General features: G+C 48.6%; 1 protein-coding gene across 11 annotated transcripts in view; it reads right to left on the bottom strand.

Moving 5' to 3' along the window:
- The window catches only part of ntng1a (netrin g1a), a 290272-nt gene that overhangs the window by 120892 nt on the left and 156990 nt on the right, over positions 1-12390 (bottom strand). The gene's annotated exons all lie outside the window — the stretch shown is intronic.

The raw sequence follows: 12390 nt of genomic DNA, 5'->3' as shown, positions 1-12390 counted from the left end.
TCTCAGTCTCTCAGTGGTCACTTCTCAGTCTCCCAGAGGTCACTTCTCAGTCTCTTCTCAGTCTCTAAGAGGTCACTTCTCAGTCTCTCAGAGGTTACTTTTCAGTCTCTCAGATGTCACTTCTCAGTCTCTCAGAGGTCACTTCTCAGTCTCTCAGTGGTCACTTCTCAGTCTTTCAGAGGTCACTTCGCAGTCGCTTCTCAGTCTCTCAGAGGTCATTTCTCATTCTCTCTGAGGTCACTTCTCAGTCGCTTCTCAGTCTCTCAGAGGTCACTTCTCAGTCTCTCAGAGGTCCCTTCTCAGTCTCTCAGACATCACATCTCAGTCTCTTCTCAGTCTCTCAGAGGTCACTTCTCAGTCTCTTCTCAGTCTCTCAGAGGTCACTTCTCAGTCTCTCAGAGGTCACTTCTCAGTCACTTCTCAGTCTCTCAGTGGTCACTTCTCAGTCTCCCAGAGGTCACTTCTCAGTCACTTCTCAGTCTCTCAGAGGTCACTTCTCAGTCGCTTCTCTGTCTCTCAGTGGTCACTTCTCAGTTTCTCAGAGGTCTCTTCTTAGTCTCTCAGAGGTCACTTCTCAGTCTCTTCTCAGTCTCTCAGAGGTCACTTCTCAGTCTCTCAGTGGTCACTTCTCAGTCTCTCAGAGGTCACTTCTCAGTCTCTTCTCAATTTCTCAGAGGTCACTTCGTAGTCGCTTCTCAGTCTCTCAGAGGTCACTTCTCAGTCTCTCAGAGGTCTCTTCTAAGTCTCTCAGTGGTCACTTCTCAGTCTCCCAGAGGTCACTTCTCAGTCTCTTCTCAGTCTCTAAGAGGTCACTTCTCAGTCTCTCAGAGGTTACTTTTCAGTCTCTCAGATGTCACTTCTCAGTCTCTCAGAGGTCACTTCTCAGTCTCTCAGTGGTCACTTCTCAGTCTTTCAGAGGTCACTTCGCAGTCGCTTCTCAGTCTCTCAGAGGTCATTTCTCATTCTCTCTGAGGTCACTTCTCAGTCGCTTCTCAGTCTCTCAGAGGTCACTTCTCAGTCTCTCAGAGGTCCCTTCTCAGTCTCTCAGACATCACTTCTCAGTCTCTCAGAGGTCACTTCTCAGTCGCTTTTCTGTCTCTCAGTGATCACTTCTCAATCCCTTCTTAGTCTCTCAGAGGTCACTTCTCAGTCGCTTCTCTGTCTCTCAGTGGTCACTTCTCCATCCCTTCTTAGTCTCTCAGAGATCACTTCTCAGTTTCTCAGAGGTCTCTTCTCAGTCTCTCAGAGGTCACTTCTCAGTCCCTTCTTAATATCTCAGAGGTCACTTCTCAGTCGCTTCTCTGTCTCTCAGTGGTCACTTCTCAGTCACTTCTCAGTTTCTCAGAGGTCTCTTCTTAGTCTCTCAGAGGTCACTTCTCAGTCTCTTCTCAGTCTCTCAGAGGTCACTTCTCAGTCTCTCAGTGGTCACTTCTCAGTCTCTCAGAGGTCACTTCTCAGTCTCTTCTCAATTTCTCAGAGGTCACTTCGTAGTCGCTTCTCAGTCTCTCAGAGGTCACTTCTCAGTCTCTCAGAGGTCTCTTCTAAGTCTCTCAGTGGTCACTTCTCAGTCTCCCAGAGGTCACTTCTCAGTCTCTTCTCAGACTCTCAGAGGTCACTTCTCAGTCTCTCAGAGGTCACTTCTCAGTCTCACAGAGGTCACTTCTCAGTCCCTAAGAGGTCACTTCTCAGAATCTCAGAGGTGACTTTTCAGTCTCTCAGAGGCCACTTCTCAGTCTCTCAGAGGTCACTTTGCAGTCGCTTCTCAGTCTCTCAGAGGTCATTTCTCATTCTCTCAGAGGTCACTTCTCAGTCGCTTCTCAGTCTCTCAGAGGTCACTTCTCAGTATCTCAGAGGTCCCTTCTCAGTCTCTCAGACATCACTTCTCAGTCTCTTCTCAGTCTCTCAGAGGTCACTTCTCAGTCTCTTCTCAGTCTCTCAGAGGTCACTTCTCAGTCTCTCAGAGGTCACTTCTCAGTCACTTCTCAGTCTCTCAGTGGTCACTTCTCAGTCTCCCAGAGTTCACTTCTCAGTCACTTCTCAGTCTCTCAGAGGTCACTTCTCAGTCGCTTCTCTGTCTCTCAGTGGTCACTTCTCAGTCCCTTCTTAGTCTCTCAGAGCTCACTTCTCAGTCACTTCTCAGTCTCTCAGTGGTCATTTCTCAGTCTCCCAGAGGTCACTTCTCAGTCACTTCTCAGTCTCTCAGTGGTCACTTCTCAGTCGCTTCTCAGTCTCTCAGAGGTCACTTCTCAGTCTCTTCTCAATCTCTCAGAGGTCACTTCTTAGTCACTTCTCAGTCTCTCAGTGGTCATTTCTCAGTCTCCCTGAGGTCACTTCTCAGTCTCTCAGAGGTCACTTCTCAGTCTCTCAGAGGTCACTTCTCAGTCTCTCAGAGGTCACTTCTCAGTCTCTCAGAGGTCACTTCTCAGTCTCTCAGTGGTCACTTCTCAGTCTCCCAGAGGTCACTTTTCAGTCACTGCTCAGTCTCTCAGTGGTCACTTCTCAGTCTCTCAGAGATCACTTCTCAGTCTCTCAGAGGTCACTTCTCAGACTCTCAGAGGTCACTTCTCAGTCTCTCAGAGGTCACTTCTCAGTCTCCCAGAGGTCACTTCTCAGTCTCCCAGAGGTCACTTCTCAGTCTCTTCTCAGTCCCTACGAGGTCACTTCTCAGTCTCTCAGAGGTGACTTTTCAGTCTCTCAGAGGTCACTTCTCAGTCTCTCAGAGGTCACTTCTCATTCTCTCAGTGGTCACTTCTCAGTCTCTCAGAGGTCACTTCTTAGTCACTTCTCAGTCTCTCAGTGGTCATTTCTCAGTCTCCCAGAGGTCACTTCTCAGACTCTCAGAGGTCACTTCTCAGTCTCTCAGAGGTCACTTCTCAGTCTCCCAGAGGTCACTTCTCAGTCTCCCAGAGGTCACTTCTCAGTCCCTACGGGGTCACTTCTCAGTCTCCCAGAGGTCACTTCTCAGTCTCTTCTCAGTCCCTATGAGGTCACTTCTCAGTCTCTCAGAGGTGACTTTTCAGTCTCTCAGAGGTCACTTCTCAGTCTCTCAGAGGTCACTTCTCAGTCTCTCAGTGGTCACTTCTCAGTCTCCCAGAGTTCACTTCTTAGTCACTTCTCAGTCTCTCAGAGGTCACTTCTCAGTCGCTTCTCTGTCTCTCAGTGGTCACTTCTCAGTCCCTTCTTAGTCTCTCAGAGCTCACTTCTCAGTCACTTCTCAGTCTCTCAGTGGTCATTTCTCAGTCTCCCAGAGGTCACTTCTCAGTCACTTCTCAGTCTCTCAGTGGTCACTTCTCAGTCCCTTCTTAGTCTCTCAGAGCTCACTTCTCAGTCACTTCTCAGTCTCTCAGTGGTCATTTCTCAGTCTCCCAGAGGTCACTTCTCAGTCACTTCTCAGTCTCTCAGTGGTCACTTCTCAGTCGCTTCTCAGTCTCTCAGAGGTCACTTCTCAGTCTCTTCTCAATCTCTCAGAGGTCACTTCTTAGTCACTTCTCAGTCTCTCAGTGGTCATTTCTCAGTCTCCCTGAGGTCACTTCTCCATCCCTTCTTAGTCTCTCAGAGATCACTTCTCAGTTTCTCAGAGGTCTCTTCTCAGTCTCTCAGAGGTCACTTCTCAGTCCCTTCTTAATATCTCAGAGGTCACTTCTCAGTCGCTTCTCTGTCTCTCAGTGGTCACTTCTCAGTCACTTCTCAGTTTCTCAGAGGTCTCTTCTTAGTCTCTCAGAGGTCTCTTCTCAGTCTCTCAGAGGTCACTTCTCAGTCTCTCAGTGGTCACTTCTCAGTCTCTCAGATGACCCTTCTCAGTCTCTTCTCAATTTCTCAGAGGTCACTTCGTAGTCGCTTCTCAGTCTCTCAGAGGTCACTTCTCAGTCTCTCAGAGGTCTATTCTCAGTCTCTCAGTGGTCACTTCTCAGTCTCCCAGAGGTCACTTCTCAGTCTCTTCTCAGTCTCTAAGAGGTCACTTCTCAGTCTCTCAGAGGTTACTTTTCAGTCTCTCAGATGTCACTTCTCAGTCTCTCAGAGGTCACTTCTCAGTCTCTCAGTGGTCACTTCTCAGTCTTTCAGAGGTCACTTCGCAGTCGCTTCTCAGTCTCTCAGAGGTCATTTCTCATTCTCTCTGAGGTCACTTCTCAGTCGCTTCTCAGTCTCTCAGAGGTCACTTCTCAGTCTCTCAGAGGTCCCTTCTCAGTCTCTCAGACATCACATCTCAGTCTCTTCTCAGTCTCTCAGAGGTCACTTCTCAGTCTCTTCTCAGTCTCTCAGAGGTCACTTCTCAGTCTCTCAGAGGTCACTTCTCAGTCACTTCTCAGTCTCTCAGTGGTCACTTCTCAGTCTCCCAGAGGTCACTTCTCAGTCACTTCTCAGTCTCTCAGAGGTCACTTCTCAGTCGCTTCTCTGTCTCTCAGTGGTCACTTCTCCATCCCTTCTTAGTCTCTCAGAGATCACTTCTCAGTTTCTCAGAGGTCTCTTCTCAGTCTCTCAGAGGTCACTTCTCAGTCCCTTCTTAATATCTCAGAGGTCACTTCTCAGTCGCTTCTCTGTCTCTCAGTGGTCACTTCTCAGTCACTTCTCAGTTTCTCAGAGGTCTCTTCTTAGTCTCTCAGAGGTCACTTCTCAGTCTCTTCTCAGTCTCTCAGAGGTCACTTCTCAGTCTCTCAGTGGTCACTTCTCAGTCTCTCAGAGGTCACTTCTCAGTGTCTTCTCAATTTCTCAGAGGTCACTTCGTAGTCGCTTCTCAGTCTCTCAGAGGTCACTTCTCAGTCTCTCAGAGGTCTCTTCTAAGTCTCTCAGTGGTCACTTCTCAGTCTCTTCTCAGTCTCTAAGAGGTCACTTCTCAGTCTCTCAGAGGTTACTTTTCAGTCTCTCAGATGTCACTTCTCAGTCTCTCAGAGGTCACTTCTCAGTCTCTCAGTGGTCACTTCTCAGTCTTTCAGAGGTCACTTCGCAGTCGCTTCTCAGTCTCTCAGAGGTCATTTCTCATTCTCTCTGAGGTCACTTCTCAGTCGCTTCTCAGTCTCTCAGAGGTCACTTCTCAGTCTCTCAGAGGTCCCTTCTCAGTCTCTCAGACATCACTTCTCAGTCTCTTCTCAGTCTCTCAGAGGTCACTTCTCAGTCTCTTCTCAGTCTCTCAGAGGTCACTTCTCAGTCTCTCAGAGGTCACTTCTCAGTCACTTCTCAGTCTCTCAGTGGTCACTTCTCAGTCTCCCAGAGGTCACTTCTCAGTCACTTCTCAGTCTCTCAGAGGTCACTTCTCAGTCGCTTCTCTGTCTCTCAGTGGTCACTTCTCCATCCCTTCTTAGTCTCTCAGAGATCACTTCTCAGTTTCTCAGAGGTCTCTTCTCAGTCTCTCAGAGGTCACTTCTCAGTCCCTTCTTAATATCTCAGAGGTCACTTCTCAGTCGCTTCTCTGTCTCTCAGTGGTCACTTCTCAGTCACTTCTCAGTTTCTCAGAGGTCTCTTCTTAGTCTCTCAGAGGTCACTTCTCAGTCTCTTCTCAGTCTCTCAGAGGTCACTTCTCAGTCTCTCAGTGGTCACTTCTCAGTCTCTCAGAGGTCACTTCTCAGTCTCTTCTCAATTTCTCAGTGGTCACTTCAGTCAGTCTCTCAGTTCTCAGTCTCTCAGAGAACACTTCTCAGTCTCTCAGAGGTCTCTTCTAAGTCTCTCAGTGGTCACTTCTCAGTCTCCCAGAGGTCACTTCTCAGTCTCTCAGAGGTCTATTCTCAGTCTCTCAGTGGTCACTTCTCAGTCTCCCAGAGGTCACTTCTCAGTCTCTTCTCAGTCTCTAAGAGGTCACTTCTCAGTCTCTCAGAGGTCACAGTCTCTCAGATGTCACTTCTCAGTCTCTCAGAGGTCACTTCTCAGTCTCTCAGTGGTCACTTCTCAGTCTCCCAGAGGTCACTTCTCAGTCATTTCTCATTCTCTCTGAGGTCACTTCTCAGTCGCTTCTCAGTCTCTCAGAGGTCACTTCTCAGTCTCTCAGAGGTCCCTTCTCAGTCTCTCAGACATCACTTCTCAGTCTCTTCTCAGTCTCTCAGAGGTCACTTCTCAGTCTCTTCTCAGTCTCTCAGAGGTCACTTCTCAGTCTCTCAGAGGTCACTTCTCAGTCTCTCAGTGGTCACTTCTCAGTCTCCCAGAGGTCACTTCTCAGTCACTTCTCAGTCTCTCAGAGGTCACTTCTCAGTCGCTTCTCTGTCTCTCAGTGGTCACTTCTCCAGTCCCTTCTTAGTCTCTCAGAGATCACTTCTCAGTTTCTCAGAGGTCTCTTCTCAGTCTCTCAGAGGTCACTTCTCAGTCCCTTCTTAATATCTCAGAGGTCACTTCTCAGTCGCTTCTCTGTCTCTCAGTGGTCACTTCTCAGTCACTTCTCAGTTTCTCAGAGGTCTCTTCTTAGTCTCTCAGAGGTCACTTCTCAGTCTCTTCTCAGTCTCTCAGAGGTCACTTCTCAGTCTCTCAGTGGTCACTTCTCAGTCTCTCAGAGGTCACTTCTCAGTCTCTTCTCAATTTCTCAGAGGTCACTTCTCAGTCTCTCAGAGGTCACTTCTCAGTCTCTCAGAGGTCTCTTCTAAGTCTCTCAGTGGTCACTTCTCAGTCTCTTCTCAGTCTCTAAGAGGTCACTTCTCAGTCTCTCAGAGGTTACTTTTCAGTCTCTCAGATGTCACTTCTCAGTCTCTCAGAGGTCACTTCTCAGTCTCTCAGTGGTCACTTCTCAGTCTTTCAGAGGTCACTTCGCAGTCGCTTCTCAGTCTCTCAGAGGTCATTTCTCATTCTCTCTGAGGTCACTTCTCAGTCGCTTCTCAGTCTCTCAGAGGTCACTTCTCAGTCTCTCAGAGGTCCCTTCTCAGTCTCTCAGACATCACATCTCAGTCTCTTCTCAGTCTCTCAGAGGTCACTTCTCAGTCTCTTCTCAGTCTCTCAGAGGTCACTTCTCAGTCTCTCAGAGGTCACTTCTCAGTCTCTCAGTGGTCACTTCTCAGTCTCCCAGAGGTCACTTCTCAGTCACTTCTCAGTCTCTCAGAGGTCACTTCTCAGTCGCTTCTCTGTCTCTCAGTGGTCACTTCTCCATCCCTTCTTAGTCTCTCAGAGATCACTTCTCAGTTTCTCAGAGGTCTCTTCTCAGTCTCTCAGAGGTCACTTCTCAGTCCCTTCTTAATATCTCAGAGGTCACTTCTCAGTCGCTTCTCTGTCTCTCAGTGGTCACTTCTCAGTCACTTCTCAGTTTCTCAGAGGTCTCTTCTTAGTCTCTCAGAGGTCACTTCTCAGTCTCTTCTCAGTCTCTCAGAGGTCACTTCTCAGTCTCTCAGTGGTCACTTCTCAGTCTCTCAGAGGTCACTTCTCAGTCTCTTCTCAATTTCTCAGTGGTCACTTCGTAGTCGCTTCTCAGTCTCTCAGAGATCACTTCTCAGTCTCTCAGAGGTCTCTTCTAAGTCTCTCAGTGGTCACTTCTCAGTCTCCCAGAGGTCACTTCTCAGTCTCTTCTCAGTCTCTAAGAGGTCACTTCTCAGTCTCTCAGAGGTTACTTTTCAGTCTCTCAGATGTCACTTCTCAGTCTCTCAGAGGTCACTTCTCAGTCTCTCAGTGGTCACTTCTCAGTCTTTCAGAGGTCACTTCGCAGTCGCTTCTCAGTCTCTCAGAGGTCATTTCTCATTCTCTCAGTCACTTCGCAGTCGCTTCTCAGTCTCTCAGAGGTCACTTCTCAGTCTCTCAGAGGTCCCTTCTCAGTCTCTCAGACATCACTTCTCAGTCTCTCAGAGGTCACTTCTCAGTCGCTTTTCTGTCTCTCAGTGATCACTTCTCAATCCCTTCTTAGTCTCTCAGAGGTCACTTCTCAGTCTCTCAGAGGTCACTTCTCAGTCGCTTCTCTGTCTCTCAGTGGTCACTTCTCCATCCCTTCTTAGTCTCTCAGAGATCACTTCTCAGTTTCTCAGAGGTCTCTTCTCAGTCTCTCAGAGGTCACTTCTCAGTCCCTTCTTAATATCTCAGAGGTCACTTCTCAGTCGCTTCTCTGTCTCTCAGTGGTCACTTCTCAGTCACTTCTCAGTTTCTCAGAGGTCTCTTCTTAGTCTCTCAGAGGTCACTTCTCAGTCTCTTCTCAGTCTCTCAGAGGTCACTTCTCAGTCTCTCAGTGGTCACTTCTCAGTCTCTCAGAGGTCACTTCTCAGTCTCTTCTCAATTTCTCAGAGGAGGTCACTTCTCAGTCTCTCAGAGGTCACTTCTCAGTCTCTCAGAGGTCTCTTCTCAGTCTCTCAGTGGTCACTTCTCAGTCTCCCAGAGGTCACTTCTCAGTCTCTTCTCAGTCTCTCAGAGGTCACTTCTCAGTCTCTCAGAGGTCTTTTCAGTCTCTCAGAGGTCACTTCTCAGTCTCTCAGAGGTCACTTCTCAGTCTCTCAGTGGTCACTTCTCTCAGAGGTCACTTCTCAGTCGCTTCTCAGTCTCTCAGAGGTCATTTCTCAGTCTCTCAGAGGTCACTTCTCAGTCGCTTCTCAGTCTCTCAGAGGTCACTTCTCAGTCTCTCAGAGGTCACTTCTCAGTCTCTTCTCAGTCTCAGAGGTCACTTCTCAGTCTCTCAGAGTGACTTTTCAGTCTCTCAGAGGTCACTTCTCAGTCTCTCAGAGGTCACTTCTCAGTCTCTCAGTCACTTCTCAGTCTCTCAGAGGTCACTTCTCAGTCCTCAGAGGTCACTTCTCAGTCTCTCAGAGGTCACTTTTCAGTCTCTCTTCTCAGTCTCTCAGAGGTCACTTCTCAGTCTCTCAGAGGTCACTTCTCAGTCTCTCAGGTCACTTCTCAGTCTCTCAGAGGTCACTTCTCAGTCTCTCAGAGGTCACTTTGCAGTCGCTTCTCAGTCTCTCAGAGGTCATTTCTCATTCTCTCAGTCACTTCTCAGTCTTCTCAGTCTCTCAGAGGTCACTTCTCAGTCTCTCAGAGGTCCCTTCTCAGTCTCTCAGACATCACTTCTCAGTCTCTTCTCAGTCTCTCAGAGGTCACTTCTCAGTCTCTTCTCAGTCTCTCAGAGGTCACTTCTCAGTCTCTCAGAGGTCACTTCTCAGTCACTTCTCAGTCTCTCAGTGGTCACTTCTCAGTCTCCCAGAGTTCACTTCTCAGTCACTTCTCAGTCTCTCAGAGGTCACTTCTCAGTCGCTTCTCTGTCTCTCAGTGGTCACTTCTCAGTCCCTTCTTAGTCTCTCAGAGCTCACTTCTCAGTCACTTCTCAGTCTCTCAGTGGTCATTTCTCAGTCTCCCAGAGGTCACTTCTCAGTCACTTCTCAGTCTCTCAGTGGTCACTTCTCAGTCGCTTCTCAGTCTCTCAGAGGTCACTTCTCAGTCTCTTCTCAATCTCTCAGAGGTCACTTCTTAGTAACTTCTCAGTCTCTCAGTGGTCATTTCTCAGTCTCCTGAGGTCACTTCTCAGTCTCTCAGAGGTCACTTCTCAGTCTCTCAGAGGTCACTTCTCAGTCTCTCAGAGGTCACTTCTCAGTCTCTCAGAGGTCACTTCTCAGTCTCTCAGTGGTCACTTCTCAGTCTCCCAGAGGTCACTTTTCAGTCACTTCTCAGTCTCTCAGTGGTCACTTCTCAGTCTCTCAGAGATCACTTCTCAGTCTCTCAGAGGTCACTTCTCAGACTCTCAGAGGTCACTTCTCAGTCTCTCAGAGGTCACTTCTCAGTCTCCCAGAGGTCACTTCTCAGTCTCCCAGAGGTCACTTCTCAGTCTCTTCTCAGTCCCTACGAGGTCACTTCTCAGTCTCTCAGAGGTGACTTTTCAGTCTCTCAGAGGTCACTTCTCAGTCTCTCAGAGGTCACTTCTCATTCTCTCAGTGGTCACTTCTCAGTCTCTCAGAGGTCACTTCTTAGTCACTTCTCAGTCTCTCAGTGGTCATTTCTCAGTCTCCCAGAGGTCACTTCTCAGACTCTCAGAGGTCACTTCTCAGTCTCTCAGAGGTCACTTCTCAGTCTCCCAGAGGTCACTTCTCAGTCTCCCAGAGGTCACTTCTCAGTCCCTACGGGGTCACTTCTCAGTCTCCCAGAGGTCACTTCTCAGTCTCTTCTCAGTCCCTATGAGGTCACTTCTCAGTCTCTCAGAGGTGACTTTTCAGTCTCTCAGAGGTCACTTCTCAGTCTCTCAGAGGTCACTTCTCAGTCTCTCAGTGGTCACTTCTCAGTCTCCCAGAAGTCACTTCTCAGTCTCTCAGAGGTCACTTCTCAGTCGCTTCTCTGTCTCTCAGTGGTCACTTCTCAGTCCCTTCTTAGTCTCTCAGAGCTCACTTCTCAGTCACTTCTCAGTCTCTCAGTGGTCATTTCTCAGTCTCCCAGAGGTCACTTCTCAGTCACTTCTCAGTCTCTCAGTGGTCACTTCTCAGTCCCTTCTTAGTCTCTCAGAGCTCACTTCTCAGTCACTTCTCAGTCTCTCAGTGGTCATTTCTCAGTCTCCCAGAGGTCACTTCTCAGTCACTTCTCAGTCTCTCAGTGGTCACTTCTCAGTCGCTTCTCAGTCTCTCAGAGGTCACTTCTCAGTCTCTTCTCAATCTCTCAGAGGTCACTTCTTAGTCACTTCTCAGTCTCTCAGTGGTCATTTCTCAGTCTCCTGAGGTCACTTCTCCATCCCTTCTTAGTCTCTCAGAGATCACTTCTCAGTTTCTCAGAGGTCTCTTCTCAGTCTCTCAGAGGTCACTTCTCAGTCCCTTCTTAATATCTCAGAGGTCACTTCTCAGTCGCTTCTCTGTCTCTCAGTGGTCACTTCTCAGTCTCTTCTCAGTTTCTCAGAGGTCTCTTCTCAGTCTCTCAGAGGTCTCTTCTCAGTCTCTCAGAGGTCACTTCTCAGTCTCTCAGTGGTCACTTCTCAGTCTCTCAGATGTCCTTCTCAGTCTCTTCTCAATTTCTCAGAGGTCACTTCTCAGTCGCTTCTCAGTCTCTCAGAGGTCACTTCTCAGTCTCTCAGAGGTCTATTCTCAGTCTCTCAGTGGTCACTTCTCAGTCTCCCAGAGGTCACTTCTCAGTCTCTTCTCAGTCTCTAAGAGGTCACTTCTCAGTCTCTCAGAGGTTACTTTTCAGTCTCTCAGATGTCACTTCTCAGTCTCTCAGAGGTCACTTCTCAGTCTCTCAGTGGTCACTTCTCAGTCTTTCAGAGGTCACTTCGCAGTCACTTCTCAGTCTCTCAGAGGTCATTTCTCATTCTCTCTGAGGTCACTTCTCAGTCGCTTCTCAGTCTCTCAGAGGTCACTTCTCAGTCTCTCAGAGGTCCTTCTCAGTCTCTCAGACATCACATCTCAGTCTCTTCTCAGTCTCTCAGAGGTCACTTCTCAGTCTCTTCTCAGTCTCTCAGAGGTCACTTCTCAGTCTCTCAGAGGTCACTTCTCAGTCACTTCTCAGTCTCTCAGTGGTCACTTCTCAGTCTCCCAGAGGTCACTTCTCAGTCACTTCTCAGTCTCTCAGAGGTCACTTCTCAGTCGCTTCTCTGTCTCTCAGTGGTCACTTCTCCATCCCTTCTTAGTCTCTCAGAGATCACTTCTCAGTTTCTCAGAGGTCTCTTCTCAGTCTCTCAGAGGTCACTTCTCAGTCCTTCTTAATATCTCAGAGGTCACTTCTCAGTCGCTTCTCTGTCTCTCAGTGGTCACTTCTCAGTCACTTCTCAGTTTCTCAGAGGTCTCTTCTCAGTCTCTCAGAGGTCACTTCTCAGTCTCTTCTCAGTCTCTCAGAGGTCACTTCTCAGTCTCTCAGTGGTCCCTTCTCAGTCTCTCAGAGGTCACTTCTCAGTCTCTTCTCAGTCTCTCAGAGGTCACTTCTCAGTCTCTCAGTCTCTCAGGTCACTTCTCAGAGGTCACTTCTCAGTCTCTCAGAGGTCACTTCTCAGTCTCTCAGAGGTCACTTCTCAGTCTCTTCTCAGTCTCTCAGAGGTCACTTCTCAGTCTCTCAGAGGTTACTTTTCAGTCTCTCAGATGTCACTTCTCAGTCTCTCAGAGGTCAATTCTCAGTCTCTCAGAGGACCCTTCTCAGTCTCTCAGACGTCACTTCTCAGTCGCTTCTCAGTATCTCAGAGGTCATTTCTCATTCTCTCTGAGGTCACTTCTCAGTCTTCTCAGTCTCTCAGAGGTCACTTCTCAGTCTCTCAGAGGTCCCTTCTCAGTCTCTCAGACATCACTTCTCAGTCTCTTCTCAGTCTCTCAGAGGTCACTTCTCAGTCTCTTCTCAGTCTCTCAGAGGTCACTTCTCAGTCTCTCAGAGGTCACTTCTCAGTCACTTCTCAGTCTCTCAGTGGTCACTTCTCAGTCTCCCAGAGGTCACTTCTCAGTCACTTCTCAGTCTCTCAGAGGTCACTTCTCAGTCGCTTCTCTGTCTCTCAGTGGTCACTTCTCAGTCCCTTCAGTCTCTCAGAGGTCACTTCTCAGTTTCTCAGAGGTCTCT

Source organism: Oncorhynchus gorbuscha, linkage group LG12 (assembly GCF_021184085.1).
Source record: "Oncorhynchus gorbuscha isolate QuinsamMale2020 ecotype Even-year linkage group LG12, OgorEven_v1.0, whole genome shotgun sequence".
NCBI classification, from domain to species: Eukaryota; Metazoa; Chordata; class Actinopteri; order Salmoniformes; family Salmonidae; genus Oncorhynchus; species Oncorhynchus gorbuscha.
The sequence above is the reverse complement of the archived record's forward strand: the minus strand, read 5'-3'. Positions and strand labels throughout refer to the sequence as shown.